This window comes from Phocoena sinus, chromosome 20 (assembly GCF_008692025.1).
Source record: "Phocoena sinus isolate mPhoSin1 chromosome 20, mPhoSin1.pri, whole genome shotgun sequence".
In the NCBI taxonomy this organism is placed as follows: Eukaryota; Metazoa; Chordata; class Mammalia; order Artiodactyla; family Phocoenidae; genus Phocoena; species Phocoena sinus.
In genome coordinates, this window is record NC_045782.1 from 20,321,940 (window position 1) to 20,334,855 (window position 12,916).

At 43.8% G+C, this 12,916-nt stretch overlaps 1 protein-coding gene across 5 annotated transcripts in view; it reads left to right on the forward strand.

Annotated features, from left to right (window-relative positions):
* The first annotated feature begins 369 nt into the window (after positions 1-369).
* Positions 370-12,916, forward strand: part of RFFL (ring finger and FYVE like domain containing E3 ubiquitin protein ligase) — a 70,334-nt gene continuing 57,787 nt past the window's right edge. For 2 of the 5 annotated variants that reach the window (XM_032616679.1, XM_032616685.1), the window contains exon 1: positions 370-557. The gene's annotated coding sequence lies outside the window, so the exon portion shown is untranslated. Of the gene's footprint in view, positions 558-607; positions 773-12,916 lie in introns of those variants that run through there. The other 3 variants (XM_032616683.1, XM_032616682.1, XM_032616680.1) reach the window with 3 other exon arrangements.

The window sequence follows — 12,916 nt, forward strand, 5'->3', positions numbered from 1 at the left end:
TGAGGCAACTTTGAAACTTTTATTTTGAAACGAGTTCTGAGATGTTATGGGACTCGCTCAGTGTCACCAATCTGCACCACGGATCTGGACCCTTCAGCACCTCGTGCAGAGTTCGGTAACCAAGGCAACGAGGAGCCGCGGACGCCCTCACACCAGTGTACCGACGCCTGGCCCGGTCTCAGACTCGGAGGTCTCCGCCTCCCGCGGCTGGGCTCCGCCAGGGGGCGCGCGCGGTGGCCGCGCTCTAGCCCGCCGTGCGGCTCCCCCGTCTCTATGGTGGCTCGGGAGCGGCAGGAGCGGAGGCGCGCTCCCGAGGGGGGGCGGGGCCGCGCGAGGGGCGGGAGCGACCGGGCCGGGAGGCCGGGGATGGGTGGGGGGGGGCCTACTTCCTGGGGCCGGCTGTGAGGATGTCGCGACCGCCCCCGGGTACCCCTCAGCCCCGGAGACGCCGGCGCGGCTCAGCCCGCAGCCCCCCTGCCTGAGGCGTCCGCGGCCCGGATCCGGCCCCTCCCCACCCCTCCCCTCTCAGGTGCGGGCGGGGCAGGCGGCCGCGGCAGGTGAGGAGGAGGCGGCGGCGGCGGCGCTTGGCTCCGCGAGCGCCGGGCCTGGGGTGGGGTCCCGGGGGAGGCCGGAGTCGGGGGCGCTGCTCGGCCTCGGGTCTCGCCAGGCTGTTGTCCGGGGGCGCCTCCTCTGTGCGGGGCGCGGCCTGAGACTCTCCTTGCCTACAGGGGATGGGGGACGCCCTGCCTCGCTGGAAGTCTGCGCATTCAAGGTAGCCCGCACCTGTCCCATTAAAAGTCCCCTCAAAGGAAGCATTTCACCTGTGGGGGCAGTAACGGGAGACGTGTGTTCTCAAATATTTCCAAACGCCCTACAGATCGGCACGTTCAGTTGGCTCGTGGGGGGAAAGATGCCGCTTTACAGCATAGGAAACCGAGTCAGGTACGCGGCGGCCTGCGTCTGCATTTTAAGGAACTAGCTTGACCCAGCTTCCTAGTGCAGGAGCCCTGCGGGCGTGCTGGAGGAAGGTGGAGGCTGGAGTTTGGAGGCTTGATGGAGAAGTTTGGGGATGTGGTTTTCCTCTCCCCCCCACCTCCGCCCCGCCCGGGGTCCACTGTTCTCTCTTTTGGGAGTTGTCCTCTGTTCATTTGAGGTGGTGTGTGTGAGGTCGCCAGTGGCTAAGACGGAGAGGGACATGGGGCCTCTGTGCAGCTGGCTGCCCATGAAACATTTGACTAGGCTTGGGGAAGTATGCTAGACCTGGGGAACCAGAGCGTCGCAGACGTCTGCTCAGAGCTTGATTTCAGGCTGGCAGAAGATAGAAACAGCAGCATATTTTCTCCTTTTTTGTTGGTCTGTCATTTGTTCTAGGAGAAAAAGCTGCTTGTGTAATCAAGGAAGAGTGTACCATGCTCCTCCCTGTCTACCCCAGGGAAGAATTATTGTTAGCTTGGAAATAGGGCTTTACCCACAACTGCCACTTTGCACCCTGGCTAAAGGCCACTGTTAACGTAATGAACAAACATCCCCAGGTGCATGTGGCCTTCTCAGAAAGTAAGTTCCTTGCCCATCCCTGTTACAGGTGGTTTGGAGGACAGAGACTCCCTGTCACCCCTGTTGGTGCAACTGTTTGGGGAGCAGTTGTGGTTTTCCTGGTGACAGTTCAAGTTACTGAGGTGTGGCCAAGGCTGCCACTTATTGGAACCTTTTTCTAGGAATGGGAGTAGGCAGGGGACATGGTGCTGGGCTGAGTTTGTGTACAGAATTCTAGGGTTGGGAGCTAGTTCACGGGATTTCAGGTTTGACAACGTCTTTATCGTTTTTTCCTGATTGCATTCTTTTTCACGTTCAAGGAAATAGATGATGGCAAGCATTTCTGAAACATCATGGCATATTTCCTAATAATTCTGGACTTCAGGGTACAAGTCATAAATTACAGTTTATTTAGAAGTGTTATTTTCTTAAGTTTGAAGATTGTCTATGACGGTTGCAGCTTGATGTGGCAGGGCTAACAGATAACTTGATTGTGCATGAAGCAAATTTCCATGCAACCTAGGACACACACACACACATTTTAATGTCTATTTAGTTTGGAAGATCAGCCCACTAAAAACTTTCATATTGATCAGGAAGACAGCTGTTATCCCAACTGTTTACATTGGGATCAGGGATTGTAAATCTTCTAAATTGACTTAATTTAACCAATTGCTAAAATGACCTGCATTAAAAGAGAGCTATTCTCAAAGAGGTTAGAAATTAATTTGTTTTCAAAACTTTCTCATGGCCAAGCCAGTTGATAATAACTCTGCTTAGCACCCTCTAATAAGAATGCCTCTTTAAGGCCTCTTAAAATAGCAGTGGGAAAAGCATATTCAGTAACCAGCATTTTAAAAGACAGAACAAACGGCAACAATAACAAAAAAGGGCACAGTTTCTTCCCTAATTACATGTCCATTGTGATGTTTAATACAGTCACACCCATCTGTAAGAGTGTTGTGCCTAGAACTTTCTGAAAACACCTACATAAACCTAAGGAGTGTTAACGGGACTAATTCCACCTTAATTTTTTATTCTTAAAATAGTTTTTTATTCTTTATTACTGCTATTGTTTTAAAGGTAGATTAGAGACTTTTATATAAAACTTGTACTGGCTATAGTGTTTATGTTTGGGGAGGAAAGATTTAACGTCTGCACCTTGAATCTCATAACCCCTGCAATACAGAGCTGAGTTATAATTTAGAGTTTAATGAGAATGCATAGTTTACATTGCTGTTGCTGAGGTCTCACGGGGCGAGCTGCCTCATCATTATTGTTTGGTAATGATACTGGTTATTATTTTTGTTTGGTTACTGTTTATCGGTAGTAGTGACTGGTGTTTATGTAAGAAAGATTCTGGTTATTTGAAGGGCAGTCTTTTCATATCCAAACACACAACTTCCCACTGCTTCAATAGGGAGGTGGTGTGGTCACTTTCTTGTTTTGTGACTACATTATTTGGAGTTTTAAAATCCTAAAACTAGTTGGACTCTTAATAGGATATCCTGTTATATCTCACATGAAAGCCATCCTAGATAGGTAGGAATCATCGGCCTTATGTGTTGAAAGACCTCAGCTCTCCCAGTTTCCAGGATTTATCAGTTGCCATGGTCAGGACAGTGGTTTTATCTAATCCTATGATGCCATTCTTAGCTTAAACCCATTATCCTCATTTATCTTCGTTAAGTCTGTCATGAAGTTTCTCTGCTTTATGTAGTTCAGGTTGAATATTCCACATTTTTGACACATTTGGGCCTGTTAACGTTCTGAATTGGAGCAGTTAAGAGAATCTGCCTGTTTTTAAACATTTTCCTTTTTCGAGGCAAGCATAAAATCTGAGTTTCTTCTGGGGGAAACCAGCTCTTTAAAAATCTGATAGGAAAACAAAAGCTGGTTTTTCCAGCTTTTTACCAATATGAAGTCTTCTTAACCTTTCCTTCCTTTCTGGTTTTGCCAGTACAGTGATTAGTGACTAGTAGTGAATGATGAACCAGAGGCATTGGGAGATCCTGAAGTCTCCTGAATCATAAAAAGAAGGTCACATTGTATTCAGTGCAGCTTTAGTCTTTTCAGTGAGTTTTATTGCAAGGAGTTCTCCAAAGCCAGACACTCCTTAAAAGATTTGGTACCTAGTAGTTTCCAACTGAGTCACTGAGTTTCTTTAAAAATACAGATTTCCCAGTTCCACCTCCTGGAGATTTTTTTTTGAGTGGGTAAGTGATGACTGAGAATCCACATTTTATTTTATTTTAGTTAATTAATTTATTTTTGGCTGCATTGGGTCTTAGTTGCTGCGTGCGGGCTTTCTCTAGTTGCGGCAAGCGGGGGCTACTCTTCGTTGCGGTGCGCGGTCTTCTCATTTCGGTGGCTTCTCTTGTTGCCGAGCACAGGCTCTAGGCATGCGGGCGCAGTAGTTGTGGCTTGCGGGCCCTAGAGCACAGGCTCAGTAGTTGCGGCTCACGGGCTTAGTTGCTGCACGGCCTGTGGGATCTTCCCGGACCAGGGATGGAACCCATGTCCCCTGCATTGGCAGGCAGATTCTTAACCACTTGGCCACCAGGGAAGTGCCGAGAATCTACATTTTAAAAACCACTCTGGGCATCTGCTTCCAAAAAGCTCCCCAAGTGATTTTGATCTGCAGCCAGGTTTAGGAGCCACTGTTGCATTGCTTTGAAATTAGTTATAAATTGGTAGTCCCTTTAAAAGTATCATTATGTTATTCAGGATGTTTGATTTGCTAGAATAGCCCATTTCCTAGTCATGACAGATAGCAAAGAGCTTTTATAACTTTTATGTAAATTACTTTACAGAGAGGCCCCCTCTGCTGTATTATCTGCCTGGAGTCATGAGGGAGGGTTGGGGAAAGTAGCTTCCTTTATTTCCTGAGTGGACAAATGAATGATAATGTGGAAACCACTGGAGGTCTGAATGGGTAGTCAAGTCTAGTTCTGATCAGTGTTGGATAGGAGAGCTGCCTGGGAATTCTCTGTATGTAGGATTTTAAAATAAAGCCAACCTGCCAGATGTTTCATTTCTACGCAGCTGAAATGCTTATTGGAAATAATGGATGCTTAATAGGCAATAAAATTTAGTCACAGGTCTTTTGCTGAGTTCATGGATGGAAGAAAAATTGCTGAAGTACAGAACCCTCTGAGTTAAAGCAGAATCAGGGCATTAAATATGTTAGTTAACGAATTAAACTTGGGAAAAGTGTAACAATTTAGGAAATAGACAAACCTGATTTTGAGTCCCAGCTCCTCCACCACCTGGCTGTGCTACTTTAGACATGTTACTTAACCTCTGTGGGCTTCATTTTCTTCATCTGCAAGATGAAAATCATACCTGGTAGCATTGTTCTGTGGACGAAAAGAGATAAAATCTCTTCTTTGTACATTGTACAGAACTCAGTGAACGTTCTCTTCTCCCGCTTTCTCATAGGATTTTTATTCTGTAGGCTTAAGATGTCTTTCTAAATCTGGCCTTCTCTCTATCTCTTTCCAGGAATATCTACTCGGTCAGCTCTTTTAGAAAATGCATGAAAGAGTGAGGACTGAAGTTAAGAACTACAGAATATGGGAAAGAGGAATGAGTCATAGACACTTGAAAAAATATTTTTTTAGAATGAGTGGAGTGTAGGCATATATCCAGAATTACTGTCTGCGGGAATAATGACCTTATCCAAATTCTGCCTCAAGCATCTGCGCGGTAGCCTGGGAGCTCAGCTCAGGCTACCAGGCTTGGAGGGTGGCCCCACTAAGTAGCACCTGACGGCCCTTTCTTTCCTCATCTTCCTTTCCCCCCTCTCGGGCTCTTTTGTTTCTCTTTCCCTCTCTCCTCCCTTTCCCTCTTTTAAACTGCCTTTCCTTTCGACTTGCCAATCATGGCCGTAGTAATTCGCAGACCAGGCCCCTGGAACTTGAGGCTAAAAGAGGTTGCTGGTTGCTAACACCTGTCTCCCAGCTAAATGAATAGGCTCTTTTGTGGGCAGGATGCTAAAAAAGGTGATTAGTACAATACTGGCTTAAAGGACCTATTAATGATCCAACATATGTAAATCATGGAATGATTTAAAGCCATTTTAGAGATTTGCTTCTTATACTCTGCGTTAATTTTTTATATTGAATTAGGATGTTGGCTGAATTTTTCCATGTAAACCGTGAATCTGTTTATTGCCCAAATGGACTAATTTTTGTCATATTGATTGGGAATCATTTATATTCTAAAGAAGTTTCTACCCTTAAGGGCCTTTGTATTGTTCTGCAAATGTCTAACTAGTGTGAAATACAATTAAAGTTTTGTTCACTGTGCTGCTGACATAATTAGTTTAATTTCTGCCCCTTATATATTTCTCTTGGAAGCTGGGAAATTAAAACACTAGATTTTGCATAAAACTGCTTTTTTGAGGGGGTGATTTTACTGTCAGTTGAACAGACTTAGGCCCGAGGGTACATTTTTTAACATGTCTTACTTAACTTTCCTGTTAATAGTCTCTTTCTCTCTATAGAATCAATGTATAATTGGCTGTTGAAGCATTCACAAGAGACAATGTTTGGCCTTTACCCTGTGATTATATTTTTTCCTATATCTCTTTTGAGGAAATGTGTGTAATTTTTGGAAACTCCTAAGTATATTACCATTACGAGAGCATGAGAACTTTTGCAAAGGCTAGAGAATGGAGTGGTTTTCTAAAATAAGCTGTATTATTTAATTCCCTCCCCAAATCACTGCTGTGTTCTTCTTTAGATCATAGTGCTTGCAGACCTTGATGTGAAAGTGGAAAGGCTGTGATGCCTGGCAAATCCTCTTCACAATTTTTCTATGATGTGTTTCACAGAAATGGCTCTAGTCTTCAGGAACAGAAGTCACTCTCAAGGAGACTTTACACTTAATTACTCTAATCCACACTTAATTTCTTACAGAATTCTTGGAGAGATTCTCACCAGGCTGCTGATTTCATGGAGTTATGACCTATGAAGGTTTTTTTTTTAATCTCGGTTAAGCCTGCTAACCTTTTTTTTTTTTTTTTTTTTTTTAAGGGAAAGTGACCTTGGTCTGGTAATTTCTCCATTGTCCTCTCCTGTAAAAAGATAAGCAAAACCTTCTGGCTCTCTCAGCAGCCTTTTTCAGCAGCTACCACCCATGTGCTGAATTTGAACTTTACACAATTTTTGTTGAGCTAGTGTCACTTGACTTTTGAAAGCTGCCCCCTCCAATGCTATAGGTTTAGCCTGCATCTCCTAGTTTAACATTCACATGCCTTTTCTAGAATTGCATATAATTATTATATGCAATTATATTATAATTATTATATGCAGTTTTAATGTTTCATTATCTCTGGGTTGTGGAGTGGTCAGGTCTCCTAGGGACAGCTGATCCAATCAGACTGCTTGGAGCCAGAGTCTGATTTGCTGAAACATTTTAACTGCCTTGATCCACTTTGAAGAAATGCTGCCTAGTCATCCTGAAATTTACAGGAAGTTAGGCCAACTGGAGCCTCTGCTGGCCTCTGAGTGGTAATGTAATTCGTTAGTAATCAGCACCATTGTTTATTTGAAACTGCTGGGTTATGTTAAAACACTTGGAAAAACTTTTCTTAAGTAAATGGAGCAGCCTCCTCTCCCACCCCGCCCCTTCTTGTTTTACCCTTTTCATTTACTTGGAAAAATCTTTCCACTCTTATTTCTGATCACATGCATGGAATGTGATGGAATCAATATCTTTTATGCTATAGGAAAGCTTGTTTTCCCTCCAGCAATTACTGTGAATTCCCCCCACCCCTTTCAACTTTCATAATGATTAAGATATCTGCTTGAGAAATAACCATGCCTCATCTTCTTCTGTTGACTTTACAACCTTTTCCTGGGTCTTGAGTCAGTGGGTCCATAGCCAATGAATTATACCCCCTGTTGATCATGCTCAATTATTATCTTCATGGCGTGGAAGAAGATCCACTAGAGCATGAGCCTTTATTCCAAAATCCTGGACAAAAGGAGCGTTCTGATTTGGGGAAAGAGGGTGGAGTGTTTTCCAGGACTTTAGAGGGAGTGGGTCAGCCGAAGTTCAGCCGGTTTGAGGAATCCTTAGTAAAGGATGGTTCTCAGGAAGAGGGTGGAATTGTCTTGGAATTGATTTTGCAGACCAGTAGCCATGGTTTGGGCAATTTGGATTTTATGGAGGTGAAGAGGAGCAGTTTGGTGTTAAAGTTTTGTGCCAGGGTGTGGGGTAGGAAGGAATAGCTGCAGGGCCTGGGACTTGCCCAGTCCGCAGTGGAAAATTCTTAGGCCTTCCGGTTCTCTCACTTCTGTCTACCTCTCTTTTTACTTTTTGGGCATGACTAGATTCAGGTGCCATTCTTGGTCATTTGTCATATGCTGATGGAAGTACCTGCATAGTCATTCTGTGTCAGAGCTGAAGTTTACCTTAGCCAGTGTTTGCTGCAGAGCTGGTGGGGAAAGGGGTCAAACGTTCCCAGAGAGCTTGACAGAGGGCACTCCACCTTCCCTACCACCCTCACCATATGGTTGGACGCAGCACTCCAGGTGATTCTGAGTCATCGCCCCCACGTCTATTGATCTAGTTCAGTGTTTCCCAACTGTTTGGACTGTTGACATAGTTGCAGACCGGCTGCTTGAGGAGTAGTGACAGTGAACCAACCAATTAATGGGGGACATAAATATGATAGTTTTGCAGTTTCACCTCCAGATGATCTTCGTCAGATTCCTAAATTTTATTTATTTGATTAAACTTTTTAATGTAGCATATCACCATGTCTCCTGTACTACCAAAACTAATATTAAAAGTGAAAATATGTTGACAGTTACATCTAACTTGGTGTTTGAGATACCGGCTATCCACACCTGCACTGTTATTTGTGGAAACGCTCACAAATAGCCGCTTGAAATCTTTCTCCTCAACTCTTTTCAGAAACAGTACAAACATAAAAATAAACCACTAGTTTTCTTTGGGAGGGACTGGTACAAAATTCAAGGGTTCTGAATATCATGTCAAGAAAGCAGTTCTTGGACTTCCCTGGTGGCGCAGTGGTTAAGAATCCGCCTGTCAATGCAGGGCACATGGGTTCAAGCCCTGGTCCAGGAAGATCCCACATGCTGCAACTACTGAGCCTGCGATCTAGAGCCCACGAGCCACAACTACTGAGCCTGTGTGCCACAACTACTGAAGCCCATGAGCCTAGAGCCGGTGCTCCGCAACAAGAGAAGCCACCGCAATGAGAAGCCCGTGCACTGCAACGAAGAGTAGCCCCCGCTGGCCGCAACTAGAGAAAGCCCACGCGCAGCAACGAAAACCCAATGCAGCCAAAAATAAATAAATTAAAAAAAAAAACCAAAAACAGTTCTTGATGCCATAGCATGTAAATGTTTACATGTATTTTAATACACATTTGGTCTTCCCAACCAAAATCATTTTTTTAAATGGGGAAAAATTGAAATTTGTTGTTACATATTACTAATATTATAAAAGCATATTGAAATGTTTTCTTTAAGTTTTAATATACTGATTTAAAAATACTTTTTACCTAAAATAATTTCTTTATTGGGGTTTACACACAAATTGTGACCTTTTTTTTAATCCCTAGAGGCATTACTAAGATTATTATTGCAGTAGATCTCAAATTTTCATGTGTATCAGAGTCTCCCGGGTGCTTGTAAAAAACTGCAGTTTCCTGGTTGCTAGCCCAGACCTATAGAATCTGGGTGTTTGGGAATGAAGCTGGGGATTCTGATGTAGCTTATCTGCAGACCACACTTGGAGAAAGTAATACTGTCAGAAGGAACCACACATTAAAAAAAAATGATAATATTGAGAAATACTGATGTTAGGGGGCTGCTTTTATTCTGCAGAGGAGGAATTCAAGGCACAGGGAAGTAAAAAGTCTCCAATTCACCCAGCGTCTCCAAGATAGTTGGATCTTGCAGACCAGCAGTGAGGTCTTTTGAGTCTAATTGGGTACTCTTTCCATGAGGTTACACCGTGGTGTACCTCCTTATTGGTTTCTCTGATTGCCCTCAAATCAGAAGCTGTAGGATAGGGCAAGGGTGCTTTGATTCCTTCAGAACAATAAGTGACACAATTGGCATTCAACTGTACGAAAAGTTAGTGTTTCTGAAACTGGTGAAGGACCAGCTTTGTAAAGTGCTTTTTCAGTCTATTGCCAACGAATATTTTTGTAAAGTACAAGAAAAATGAATTACCAGGAAGTCATGCACTTGGATGCACAGTTCATACCTACTATGAATTTTTTTTTACCTTGACATGGATGTCCATGGAGGGTGTGCGACTGCACACTTTGAATAGCATTGTTCTATTATAGGTGGTTCTGAGGACGTCTTAGGAACTTGATATCAGAGGTCCTTGATTTTCTTCCTTAGGCTACCTGTAATTGAGGCAACCAACTGAGAACTCCCTACTTGGAGAGAGAAGTTCTGTCGGTTGGTGATTTGCTAGATCAGAACCACGATTTTAATACTTGAGGATGAGGTGAGGATACTTACCTTTAATATATTTAAGAATATATTGATAGACCTTGCATTTTGTGCCTGTATCAGGAGGGTATTTACCTCCTTTGACTAAATATTAGAAGGGAGTTTCCAACTTCTTGGCCTGTAACTTTACTTACAGTTAATAAAGATGCTTAAAGGTGGGAGACAAAATAAAATTTGACGTGCCGTTTCTTTGAGACACTTCAGCGTGTTTGGTTTTTAGAAGCCTTTTGTAAGTAATCTAGGAACAAGCATTACTAGTTTGTGTGGCTATAATGTCAAAATGAATGTTGATTTGGAGCAGGGGAAAAAAATCTCTCCATGCATGCATTGTGTCCTGGTTTAATTGCTTGGTTGGATGAAATGTCAAACTTGATAGATTATTGGAGCTGTTATTTTTATTTTGGTGGTTAAACAATAATGAAACTGTTTGGATGTTTGCGGGGAACACTGCTTCCTGTGTCTGGACTTTGCTCTGGAGAAAGTTTCAATTGTTCAGAAGCAATACTAGTTAGAAAATGCAGCTTCTATGGCTCCTAGCACAGCTGTCTAAACTATTAGCTGTATTGGGGCCTTTGGACAAGCATTGTTTAACACTTTTGGACACAATTTATGTTTCTGATTCCAAAATGTCTATGGTTGTTGCTGAATAGTTGGGAAACCTAGAAATGGGAGAGAGGTGTCTAGGTAAAGTCAAGCCTTTTTTCTTTAAGCATCTCTAGAACAAACTCCATCTTTCTTTCTTTCTTTTTTTAATTATTTATTTATTTATGGCTGCGTTGGGTGTTCGTTGCCGCATGTGGGCCCTCTCTAGTTGAGGCGAGCAGGGGCTACTCTTTGTTGCAGTGCGCGGGCTTCCCATTGCGGTGGCCTCTCTCGCTGCGGAGCACGGGCTTCAGTAGTTGTGGCTCGCGGCTCCAGAGCACAGGCTCAGTAGTTGTGGTGCCACAGGCCCAGTTGCTCCGCGGGCATGCGGGATCCTCCCAGACCAGGGCCCGAACCCGCGTCCCCTGCATTGCAGAATCTGCCTGCCAATGCAGGGGACGCGGGTTCGGGCTCTGGTCCTGCGCCACCAGGGAAGCCCCCAAACTCCATCTGTCTGACTGGGGTAGGGAGGGGTGGGGAGGCTGTGTGATGAGACTGGGCCTTGCTTTCTTAGTTACTGTTCAGTAGAATAGCATGTGTGCCAGCCTACAGAAGACTTTGGTCATTACAACCTTATGGTACTTCTCTTTATACCCTATTTTACCTGTATAAAAATTATCGGTAGTTATTGTGTGCTTTTTGTGTGCCAAGGATTTTGCTATATGAACTCATTTAACCCCTCCCAACAATTCTGTGAAATGTAGGCACCAGTATCTGTGTTCCGCAGATCAGGAAGTGCGGCACAGAGAACTTGAAAATGTGCCTAAGGCCACACAGTGTTTGAACCCAAGTAGTCTGGCTGGAAAGACCCGCTCCCAACCACCAGGCCCCAGCTGCCTCTCACTCCATCAGCTCATCTAATTATGATTACTTATCAGAGTAAGTCTTTAGAAATAGGTTCTATTTCATAGAATGTGGGCTTAAAAGTATCCTTTTATACATGGGCCTCCTTGTGTGGAAGGTGATTTTAGAATGTTATTAGCAGTCTTCGTTATTCCTTTACTAGTTTTAATTCCATTAGCACTGAAGGATTTTTTGTTTTTGTCTTTTTTTTTTAAATTTTTGGCTGCATTAGGTCTTTGTTGCTGCATGTGGGCTTTCTCTAGTTGTGGCAAGCGGGGGTCTACTCTTCCTTACGGCGCGCGGGCTTCTCATTGTGGTGGCTTTTCTTGTTGCGGAGCATGGGCTGTAGGTGCATGGGCTCAGTAGTTGCAGCACACGGGCTTAGCTGCTTCACAGCATATGGGATCTTCCCAGACCAGGGATGGAACCTGTGTCCCCTGCCTTGGCAGGTGGATTCTTAACCACTGCGCCACCAGGGAAGTCGTGAAGGATTGTTTTATAGTTTATTCCATGTTTTAAAATTGTAATTGTATTTGCTATATCAACCAGTCACCCTCAAAAGCACATTTGGCTAAACAGCTGAAGCATTGGGTTAGAGGAGAATTTATTGGTGGGTTTTCTGTTAAAAAAAAAAAATTTTTTTTTGGAGTGTCTTTCTGTTTTTCAATAGGCCTTCCCAGTAAATTGACCCCTGTGTAGGATACTGTAGATGTTGGTGGCCCGAGGGTCCTCGTGTTGTAAGTGATACTGGAATAAATGGTGGTAGACCACTTTCAGTAAGAAGCCCGGATAAGTATAGAAACTAAAACTTTGTGCCTGAGACATGTGACCTGCTTTCAGTACATGTGAGCCCTGGCTGGGAGAATCACAAAGGAAGCATCATTTAAATTTTTTCCACTAACCTTTCCCTCACATTTGGAGACTGCTACTGAGACTTTTGTAGGAAAAACTGTTTGTAGTAGGAAGCCTGTCACATGTGAGGTGCCCCACGCCAGTAACCACATCTTTCACAATTTATGTGTCTGATCGCTGCAGTTTTCAGCTGCTTTTGATTTCAAGCAGGACACTTTGGGCTGAATGCTGAGCTTAAATTGCAGTGAGAGTTCACTCTGCATGGGTTACTTCTGCTGCCTCCTGGCTCATTGCTCGCAGCCCTGGGGGAGCTCAGATAAAAACACCGGTAGAGATGGGGCACAGGTATTGCCTGAAATGTATTTTAGGTGGTTGAGCCAGCAACGGACTCATGCTTAAACAATCTTTTTTTTTTTTTTTCTGGCATAGTAGGGATGGCAGAATAATATGAAATGTGCTTTGCCTTACAAACAGTTCACCTTCCTTAATTCTCCATAGTGGTTGGACAGTTGAATGAGTAATTGTAATTGCACATTTAT